Genomic DNA, 11607 nt, shown 5'->3' on the forward strand with positions numbered 1-11607 from the left:
ATTGCAGAGAGCTTTCTCTTGGAAATACCCTAGGTCATTACTATAGAACTAGGACCCCTGCCCCTCTGTGAAACTCATCCAAATTTTTCTCTGTGCTGACAGGAGAATTCTGGGACATACCAAGGGAGGGAAGATGTGGAAAAGCACTGTGTACTAGTGGCATAGCATAATACCAACAGAATTCTGTTGCTCTGGTTTCATCTGAGCTGACACAACTGTATGTGACACTCGGGAGACAGACATCTTACTCCCTCCTCCTCTCCTGCTCCTGGCTGTGTGGTGCTCAGCTGTCCCTGACATTGGCTGCAGTGTTGATTGAATACAAAGTCTAATAAGCCAGTTTAAATCACTAATGCAGGAGAAGGCCTTTTTTTTTTTGGCTAGGTTAGTTTTCTTCTGTGCGAGTGGGTTGAATCGGGTGATGATTGAGATGCTGTGAGCACCAACACTGGTGTAAGTTCCCAGGGAGACTGTGTGGAGTGGAAGGAGGGAGACACAACTTTCTCCATCAGCAGAGAGCTGTCAGCAGGCCCATCTTGGGAAGCTGCAGCACCTCCATGATTCAGAGTGCAAGAGGGAAGAGCCTGGCTCTGTCCATGGTGAGCAGAGCCAGGTCAGTTAATCGTTGCAGCTAGGAAAGCTCAAGCACAGGGGGTGTCTCAGCTGAAGAAAGATGAGAGGGAAGGTTTACTCTCTTGAAAGCCTGGTGACATCTGTGTGGTTCAACTAACTACTCCTTATCAGAGGCAGGTTTCAGTCTTCTCAAGAGGTTGCATCAGTGTAACTCTTAGGTTCCTTTCTTTATGAGGAGTCCAGTCAGGTGGGGAGAATGACATAAAACATTTCTGTAACCAAGCTCAAGCTGAGAGGTGAAGCTCCAGAAGGGGTCCAGGTCCAGCATCCTGGTGTAAATCCTGTCAGTTGGCCCAAGGCACCTGGGCTGTGAGCTCACTGGAGCTTCACTGTTACCTCAAACTAACAGATGCCTTGGCCTGTCTTCCTGATTGTAAAATAATTGTGGCTGAAACTACGAGCATGAAAGTTGTAACGTGAGGTTACTGTGGAGTGTATAACCAGTGCACATTATCCTGGGCTGGCTACAGAAGTCTGCTGCCTCCTGCAAACAACTCCTGCTTTGTCAGGGATGTGGCTGTTTGAAAAAGTGTCTCTGCCTCATCCTCAGAAAGCTGATGTTGACTATATAAAAAATAACCATCCTGTTTCCGGCCTCCCACTCATAAGCGGAGTCGTCGGTAAAACAATCCTGATCAAATTACAGAATAGAGAGGTTCTGTTCTTCAGCATCTCTGCTGACTTCCTGCAGCCTGATGACGCCTGTACCCCTGGTCTGATCCACCTTGCTTTTGTTGGCAGGCCTGGCTGCAGCAGGGTGGGTTCTGCTCCACCTTCCCTGCTCTGCTCCTCTGCCAGCAGCGCCGGTGCCGCTGTCTGAGGCAGTGGCAGGAACAGGATCAGAGAGCTGCTCCAGGGTAAAATCAAGTTGCCTTTTCTGGCCTGCCTGTAGCACAGATTGGTTGCCCATTCCCTTTTATTGCCCAGCCTCACAGACAGCTGGAAAGGTGTAAATGAGGGGGAGTCTGAAGGAAAGAGCCTGAGCTGGCAGTGCCACCAGCAGAAATGCATCTGAGACTGTGGGTGCAGAAATAAGCAAAATGGAAACTTCTGTGTGCAACACACTGAGGCAAAACGTGGATTGTGTTTCATTCTCTGCTCCTTCCTGGCTCATCGATGGCTCCTCTTGCTTACTCAGGGTCATAGTGCTGACCTTCAGTGTTGCTGGCAAGTCCCCTCACTGTTCCCTGGAGGCAGCTGTGTTACCCAAAGGTAATGCAGGTCTTAAACTACAGTTAAATATATGAGAACAAAGAAATTATTCTCTGTTCTGGAGGTAACTTTTGCAGAGCAGGTCTGCCTGGCAGGCTTATGAGACATCTTTCTCATTTAAGAAGCTCTCCTGCACTGTCAAGCAAATATAAAAGTACATGAAAAATAAAGCAGATTTGGCTTGGTTGATAACATTAGTCAAAATTATTTTACTATAAAATTTGGTCACTGTTTGAAACTATCATTTCAGTTGTCTTTTAGGGAGAACATGGGTCATACATTTGATTTTGGTGCATTAAGCAAGTTAATGTGGATCTGCTGTGGATCCAAAACTAGTGCTAATTGACCAAGCAATGATGATTTCCATAGAAGTAATAAAGCCAGAGGAACTTTAGTATTTAAAGTATTTTGAAGTCTGAACTGTGACTTAAGCCACAAATCTTTTGATTTTAATGTTGCAATGAATTTTGTGAATAGGATGCATTCAGTAGCTGGACAAGGGCAAGGTTTGTAAGGAAGTGCTGTTTTTCTTCTGCATACCTGGGCATACTCTACTGTAGCACTCCAACTGCAGAAGGAATGACAAGGTTTTCACTGACTTGAGAGCAATGAATTGAGAGAGAGTCTATACTGCCTGTTAAGAAAGAAACAAAGCTATTAAATCATAACAAACTGTGCTGCTTGTACAAATACAGGTTATTTGAATTTGTTTCAGACATTTGTCTTTACATCTGGTAATTGTCAGCTTTGTATGAATCAATCAGTTGATCTTTTCAGACAAACAGTTCTAAAGATAATCTATTAATAAAACAGTGAAAGTATTGGTCTATAAGATCCATTTTGTTGTGTTTTCTTTCTGAACTCATTAGAAGTGTTGTGGATTTTTTTAAACAAGGCTTTCCAATATTTACCAAGTTACATAACTTCATGCTGTTACACTATTGGTTGAACTCTAGAAATACCACATTATGTTCCAAGCATTAAATGGAATGAGCAGTGTTTGTTTTAATAGTTTATGCCTCTAAAGGTTCCAGGATCAATATGAGGTGGCATTTTTTTATGAATTAATCCTTTAGCCACTGACATTCTGAAGTGGGTTAGAAACATTGGCAATGGAGCTGTCCCTTCTCACCAGCAGCCAAAATCTCAGCACAGACATGTTTTTTTTCTGCCTAAAATTCTCTTGTCAAGTTTAAATGTGCTGATAATACCAAAAACTCTGTGCTTGTGCTGAATTGAATGGATTTGGTACTTCTCTGAAGCAGAAGAATGATGTGAAGACAAGGGTGATCTGTATGACCTCAGGATTCCAACATCTGACCCTTTTCAACCTGCAGTGTTTTGCTGAGGTGACCTACAGTATTCAAACCTCAGGCTTTTAATTCTTACATGAACAAACCAAATGGATTATGACATTAAGTTACCTAATTTAACATTTTTAGACCAGAGAACTTTAAATACCAACAGGACAGTTGCCCTCCCTTGTTATAGGATGGGAAAGATTTCCTTTATTCATGGGAAAGTCCCCTAGATTTCTGGGACTTTCCAGAAGATTAAGTTTCAGAATGTAAATTTACATTCAGAGGGTTAGAATGTCATCTGTAATCAGCATAATCTCTAAGAAGCTTCAGTTGGGTCTTGCAGTACAGTATTCTGAGAAGTGTGCTGTCTGTTAATATTTTCACACTGTAAAATTAACAGGCTCAGGAAACAAATCAGTTCTTAATAGAAGATTTCAGGTGGTAATAAAGGTGTGTGTATGGTTATCTGTCTTTATCACATTCCTGCATATGCTTCCCTTAAATCCTACCTGGTATTTAAGTCATTACAGTTAAGGAGACACCCGTATGGAGGCGATTCCTCTCTCTGTTACAGGTACAAGATTACTCTATGTTGTATTGAATACAAATGTGTGTAGAGTCTCTCCCTACAGAGCTGCATGCTGCCACAGGTTTGGGATTGCAGCAGTTCCTGCAGCAGATGGGTCTGACCTGGGATGTTTAAAGGTTGCGTGGCACGTGGACAGAGATCCTTACAACATGTCAAAACATCAGACGTCTCGTGCAGCATGTAGGTGGTTCTTACTTTGGCCAGAACAAATGATGGGGCAGTAAAAGGCCGTAAGACACAGACATGCATATGGAGGAGAACAAATACCAGTCTGAGTTACTCTGTCAGGTCTAGTGGACAGCTTGAGTTCTGACGGGTCTCCCCAGGGGAAAAAAGGAGCACGTGCACCTTTCTAGGTGGATCTTAACCTTGCTAATGTGGCATTGTTTTCTGCTCTGAGTACTACTTTCTTCATTGGCAGGGACACAGTCCTCTTTTTTTAACATCATCCCCCATTGGGCCCCATCTCAGGGGAAGGAGGGGGCTTTCTGTCTGCTTGCAGAGTTACCTTTCCTTTCTGTCACTCTGGACAGCCTTAGGTCTGCTGCTGGAACACGTTCACATGCCAGTCTTTGTCATGAAAGGAGGTGGCCCGAGATGTTCTCCTCGTTGACCAGCACAGCAGGATGACTATTTGGTGTCTCTGGATAGCTGGGTGCTAGCAGAGTGCTGTTTCTAAAGTGCTCCCTGTGCAGGCAGGTACAGCCTACCCCCTTAGGCAGGGCTCAGGTAGCTGCTTTAGCCTGGCTCTGAGCCCAGGCTGACAACCCCTGCTCAGAGGCAGGTGTTCCAGCTTGGGTGGCCACAGGGCCTTGCTTGCAGGACAGAGGGTAGTTCACTACACCCATTCTTGTACTTGCATTACTTGGGTTCAGGCTGCATTAATACACCCCATGGCTTTCAGCTGGGTGCTGGTTCATGTCCAGCAAGCTTTCATGACAGGCTGAGCAGGTGCTGTCCCCTCCTCGCTGGGTCAGGTCCCTGCTCTTTGCAGAAGTGAGCACTAAAGCCAGCTGCAGCAGCTAGTGGTGTAGTGGCATCACAGGGGCTTCTTTTTGGAGGGACACATGCACACAGATACCTCTCTAGTCTTAGTACAGATGTATTTTCCCTTTTTAAGTTAAAAACTGCAGTCAGGCTAATGCATGGTCACAGTTCAGCACTGAAGTTAGAGGTGCAGATATGAAAAGTGGTGCTGAGACATCAGCCTAAGATCTCATGGGGTCATTTATTCCTCAGTTCCCCATCCACTGCTATTGCAGTCAAAGGTGAAAGAATTTGACCTGGGCCAGGAATTAAACCTTGTCACGAGTGGCTACACTGACTTAGTTTGCTAGGCCTGTACCAACTGCAGAGGGCTTGTTCCTGGGGTTCACCATGTGTTCCATGGGAGCATGAGCTCCCACACCCTGCTGGAAAAAGTCATTTGGTGCCTGTATTTATGTTTTGTAAAAGATGTCTGCATAGAAATGATGCTGTTCAGATACATTGTTGTGATAGTTTTTATGAAGTAACCAGCAGCTAGCTACACATGGCAAAGTGACCACAGGACTTCCCACAGACAGATGGGGAAAAGAGGCCTGTGTTTGGACAATTTCACAGGGTTTCATTTTTGTGAAAGGAAAGCTTCTTTCTACAGTTAGTAGGAAGTACAAGAAATCAGCACAGGTTGAAAATTAGGTGCTTTTTGTATTCTAAAAATGTCTGAGATAAAATGGTAAGCTGTAGTAAAGTGTGGTCAGTCTGTATGCAATTGCACTGCATAAATACCATGTTGGTAACAAACGTATAAGAACTACAAGATGTGCTGAATTCTCAAAAACAAGCAAATTTTCATGAAGTTTTTGTGAACAGATTGTATATACTGCCCAGGGCATCCTTTAAAAAATCTGTTTTCTCTAAAATTCAGTTTACAGACATCTTCTGGGGCGTTTTTTTGTGGTTTTTTTTTTGTTTTGTTTTAAACACATTCACTAACAGTGTTTAAAAGTAGTTCTCACAGTTCTGTCTCACATTAAGGATCACAGATATAAATCTTGTGAATTAGTATTTTAATACTCTAAGTATGTTCAATATGAAGACAGAGCATTTATACCTCAAACATATTTATGAATGATGTTTTCAACAACAATAATAGTCACCCAGCAACTTTTTTTTGGTGGAGGTAGTTGCTGAGGCCATTCTTTTACTTCTGCTCAGCCCTTGCACTGTGCTGACCCAGAAGCTGGCACGATCATCCAGTGAGTACATGGTGAAACCATTCAGAGCAGTGGAAAAAGGTAGATTTAAGGTGAAGCAGCAAACGTGTGTTGTGTTCAGAGAACGGTGCACCCCGAGGAGAGGGCAGGAGGAGCACGGACCCAAGGGGCAGCAGCAGGGGCAGTGCCAGCTTGGGATGAAGGAGAAGCTCTGGTGGAAACAGTAGTTCCTGTCCCAACCCACTGTAGTCACTGGTGACAGATAGATAATGAAGTGCCTGACTTGTCCAGTCGAGGAGTTATTACTGGTTATTTGAAGCCCCATGTGTTAGCTGTAAATAAAATTATTTTTCTCTGAACATTTTCCCTCTGGTAATCATTGAAGGGAGTTTATAAAGTGGCTGTTGCAGCACAGCTGAAGAGCTGCCACGCTGCAAGGTGACAGTGGAAACGTTTACAGATTTCCTTGGGCAGTGGAGCTGTATTTGCTTCCTGCACAACGGTGCTGGTACACCTGCTAAGAGCAGATCTGGATAGAGGGCTTGAGGAACAGGCACTGCCTCAACTTCCCTTCGCTCAGCCCCCTTTGCTGCCCAGAGCAGCTGGGTGGGTGGATATTGAACTGCATCAGGGACCTAAGATGGCAATTGAGATGGCCCCTGGAGGTAATGGCTGGGTGAACTTCTGATGGGGCACGAGTCAGGCTCAGAATGGGCATAGGTGTCTGGGGTCTCTGCACTGCTTTTGGAGGCTGTCATGTCGTTTTTTAACATCCTGGTATGTACTTTAATAAAATCAAACCAGAAGTCATCATCTAGCTGTGGAGGAGCAGGAGACTAAGCACATGTCACTTGCTTTGAGCAGCTGACACTACATTTGAGGTGTAAGGCAAATCATGTTGCCTCAGGCTGTAGTTCTATTATATGGCCAATAACTGTCAGCAGGAGCATCAGCTGGTAGCAGTGAGTTGCCGTTGTGATGCTAATAAAGAAGAGAAGAAAGGTCTGCAGGAGGAGATCGTGTGTTTTATTGTGCCAGCCCTACAGCTGAGGAGCACAGAAAGCTTTGGGGCACTCGGGGCCTTCACATATGAAAGTGGATGGAAAGTTTTATCTGCTGTAAGATCCACAGTGACATATTTTAATTCTTGGATTTAGTGGAGTTTGAAAAGGACCTCCACCGTTTTTCTTCAATCCATCCTGGGAGATGAAAATCAGCCTCATGTGCAGAGCAGAAAAGCTCTATGGCTCATGTGAGCAAGGAGAAGCCAAGGAGCAGAGCCTAACATTCAGGAGACTTGCTGGAGTTCATGGGGATATTTGGGATAGGAGATAGAAAAAGAAGTAAGAGAGCAAGATATTGCAGGGAGACCACAGACGTAGCAATGGGTGGAAGATGGTAGGAAAGGTGTGGGAAGGCAAAGTGTATCTTTGTGGCTCTGTAAGCAGGTGGAGGGGAGGTAACTGTTCATGCTCTGAACACACAGCTTGGATGTTCACTGTAACAGATTACAGGAGTTACCATTACATGTACTGGACCTAGTTCAGTTTCCTGTCTTTAAGATACTGAAAATCAGTGGGTAGCTCAAAAGCCTATTGGAACCTGCAAGAAATACATGACATAATCTTCCCCCCCTCATGAAATATTGTTTTGAATTTTTAAGGGCTGGAGGTTGATATAAGTCCTGGCTCGTCCGGGTTTATCTACCTTTCAGTTCTTTTGGGTTTTTTTTTTTTGCTTTGAAACAACCATACTAATTCTGGACATTCTTGTTATCTGTGTGCATGTCTAACCCCTGTTTGAATCCTGATAAACTGCTTAACTGTCAGCAGCATCAGTGCTCTGTCTGTGCAGTACATGGAGTATCAGTTTTCTGATTTTCTAATAGATAATAAATTCTCATTTTTATCCTTGTAAATTTGCCACCTTTTAACTTTGCTGTTCTTATAATCAGACAGTGAATATTTCTAGTTTACTTACCCTGTTACTAATTTAAATATATTTTTTAGTGTTTGGAGCATTTCTCTCCTTTCTGGGGTAAATAATACAATTCTATCCAGTCTCTTCATACAGGCTTTTCATTGCTCCAAATACTTGTTTTTTCTGGACACTCAAATTCCACAGAACCCATTTTTAAGATAGGCTCCCAACCTCTGCACTGTAATCCAGCTGATGTATAGGGTCCATCTGTGGAAATACACATTTTAAAGGTTTTTCTGTCTCATACTACTGCTGCAGTCCACCACTTCATCTTTTCTTGTCAGAGATGTGTGTTGAGCAGAACTCTGAAGTGACCCATCTGCTGTAGTGCCCAGGCCACCTTTCCAGGTTTACTCAGCTAACAAGGCAGGTTTATTTGGATTCTTTCTACAGTGTGTGTAGTTCAGTTTCCCTGCATCATGCAACTGCTTGTGATTATTAGCACTCATCTTCTGCTGTCTGTGTGAATTCAGCTAGTGCAGTTAGTTAATTGCCTTTTGCTGAACATCTTTCTCCCAGTCCCGATTTGGCTAAAACAAATTACTGGGTGTTAACCAAATGTCTGGCTCTTCACCCCTGGAGTTTCAGATCATTAGTGATCGTTAATAAGTATATTATTAGGGAAGCATTAGTAAGTATAATACGAGATTTTTTTCAACTAATACAGAAAATTATGTATTACATAAAATTAACAAGTTAAACCATCTCTAACCAGGTAATCTCATCAGCTTTCTTAACCTGTGTTCAGAGTTCATAGCCAGGGTATTTTAGGCAGGCAGACTCTGGTTTTCCAACTCTGATTGTTAAAAGCTAACTGTTTCTTCAGTTAGTTTCCTTTAGACTGCTTAGTCCAAGGTTAACTGCAGCAATTACTAATTTTTTTTCTCAAAGTGAGGGGGTGAGTCCTCTCATGACAAGATGGAAAGTTGCCTGGAAGCAGGGGGAAATGGGGTGTGCCCCCTCTGCTCACATGTGCCTTCCCTGCCCCAGACACTTGTTCCCCACCAGGACACTTTTAGATCCCTGCCTCTGTTTGAGAAGTTGCCATGTGGTGGCTGCCAGGGAAATCAGTGCCAGAGAGAAGGGTGGGCCACAGGGAATGGGGCAGTAGGAGGAGGAATGGGGTGGCAGGGTGAGCCTCAGCACCCTCAAGAACAGAAGGACATTGGGGTGGGTGCTGGTCAGCAATGCTTGTCTAGACTAGGGGTATAGGAGAGCTTCAAAAGAGAGTGTCAAGATTGGCATTCATTTGTATGTGTGGGAAGGTTGAAGTTTTCAAACCAAGCCTCATTTCATTTACCACATTGTAAATTGCAAGAGCTAACAGGAATCAACAACCTTAATTTCAGCCATCATGGTCTTATCCAGACACCTAACTTAATATTTGTGTTCTAGGTGCTTGGTCTTGGACATACGATGTGGTGATGCTCAAAAATCTGGTTCCTTCTTTTTGTCACAAGTTACTCTAAAAGGTCGTAGTGAAGATGTTAGAATACAAATCTTGGGGTGTATAATTGCAAGGTAAATTGAACCAAATTCAAGATTTCTTAGAACCTGCCAGTAACAGGAGACGTAAGACCTTGTCCAAAACCTGAGTCCCACTGGAAACTCAAACTGTTTATGTGTCAAGCTGTAAATCTTGGAGGCAGTTTCCTGCATTGCTCAGTACTTACTGTATGCTGTGAGGAGGTTCCTTTCAAGTGTTTGCAAGTCATATTAAGAATTTGATTTTTGAAATGTTGATGTTGGTAGAAAGAGTACCTCAAACAGTTAATGCTTTTGCTGATTACATGTGCAAAAAAATTGTGCTGCAAAAGGTGATGCAAGTGTGGAGGCCAGCCTTGTAAAAACAGGTCCTTTGCTGAAAAGCATGTTAAAAGATGGGAAATTCTTCCTAGGAAAACATTGCTTTCATCATCAGGAATTCGGCAACATCTGCCTTTGTGAACAACTGTAAATACCTCATTCAAGAGACTCTTCACATGCACATTTCAGCTATTTCCAGTCCCTTTTATACAGCAATTGAATCCGTGCTGGAGCCACATATTCTGTCAGCAAACAAAAGCATTACTAGTTCTGAAACATACTTGGATTTGTAGCTGGGAAATTGTTTTTTAAAGTTTTTCTCAGATACTTGGGTGAGAGATGTTGCTGATGCAAACTGGTTCTGATGAGGTAGTCAGCCTGATTTTGGCTGGAGTTACCTGGATACATGAATTGGGAAAAAGTTGTTGATTTGTTTACCTTGGACAAACTAGCTGATAACTCACCAAAAAAAAAAGTGATAAAACTGGAGACCTCCTTAAAAATGATAAAAATAAAAGGGAAACTTGTGATAGTGTGGTTTATAGTTAAGCATTTTGGAAAATGCAGAATACTCAAAAAAAAAAAAGTCTAAAAAAACCATCTAAACTACTTAAAATGCAGTGGGTTTACAATTAATTTTTTTCATGGCCAGTTTGCTAGTAGATAAGAGTATTATTTATCTGTGAGCATTTGGCAGACTAATTTGTGGGACAAAAATAGTGGCAGTGGGGAGAGGCATAACAAGGTGCTTAGAAGAATTTAATTTGCCTTTTCCAACGATTTGTAACTTTTCTTTCATTGTTTGTTTTTAAGGAAAATCAGGTTTCTTTCTTTTCCTTCTTTTGATTTCCTGAGAGTTTTTAAGCTGACATGAAACTAAATATTTGGTACTTCAACATAATCAATGTTCACACAGAAGCTCTTTTGAACAGTCACTTTCAATACTAAACATACAGAATTTGATTTATGTACATTGACTTGCAGGTACTACTTTGAAATGCTGTTTTATCTTAGTTGATGAGCAGTTGTTTACTTTAAGACAGACATTTCACACTGTACTCGGCTTGAAGTGTGACTCTACTGCTTTAGGCAACACATCTCCAAAGAAGTATTCTCTTTCTTGTAATACTGAAGTATAGTCTTCATTGAAATTGAGGTTTTCTTGACTTTGTGTTTAAAATGGAATTTCTTGAATGTGTTCATGGTACTACCACCTCTATTGACTCTTCCAAGTCTTTTCCTCTGGGAGCCAGTGAAGTTGAGGAAGGAGAGGGGCATTTCTCCTTTCCACCCTTCTGATCTGAGCATCCTCTGCCTCCAGGCCCTTTGCCAAAGCAGCAGGGTGGCTTTGCTCCAGCTCTGAAGAGAGGTGTGCTGCCTTAGGCTGGCCAGAGGCCTGAGCAGATGAGCACAGGGCAGTACACAGGATTAGGATGGTGGCTATGGAGGCAATATCCATTCTCAATATTTGGTGTTTGGAGTTCTGTGCAATACAGTGGTATTGCTGTGTCACCACTGGGAGCACTTCCTTGTAGTTTGAAGCTCTTTTTTATATGTTAAATATTTTCATATCAATATTTAAAGAAGAACTGAAGAGTAATTTTCACAGATCAGTGCATAATTCAGTATTCATTGCACTCTGCTTACATGCCTGGTTATGCAACCTCTTTAAGGAGTTGTGTGTTTTGGTGATCTAGGCTTGCACAGTTATTGCTTAGAAAATATTTACTTGCAGTAAGGTTCAAGTAGAAATGGATTCCATCTTTATGTATTTTTAAAACTACCAAGTAGAAAAAACTGTTGCTGTGACATAGGGCTATACACAGTCTGGTTGTGGAAAGAATTTGCATGGAGATGTTGCCTATTTAGTTCAGACAGAAGAAGACTG

Source organism: Merops nubicus, unplaced genomic scaffold (genome assembly GCF_000691845.1).
Source record: "Merops nubicus isolate BGI_N331 unplaced genomic scaffold, ASM69184v1 scaffold12359, whole genome shotgun sequence".
Lineage (NCBI taxonomy): Eukaryota > Metazoa > Chordata > Aves > Coraciiformes > Meropidae > Merops > Merops nubicus.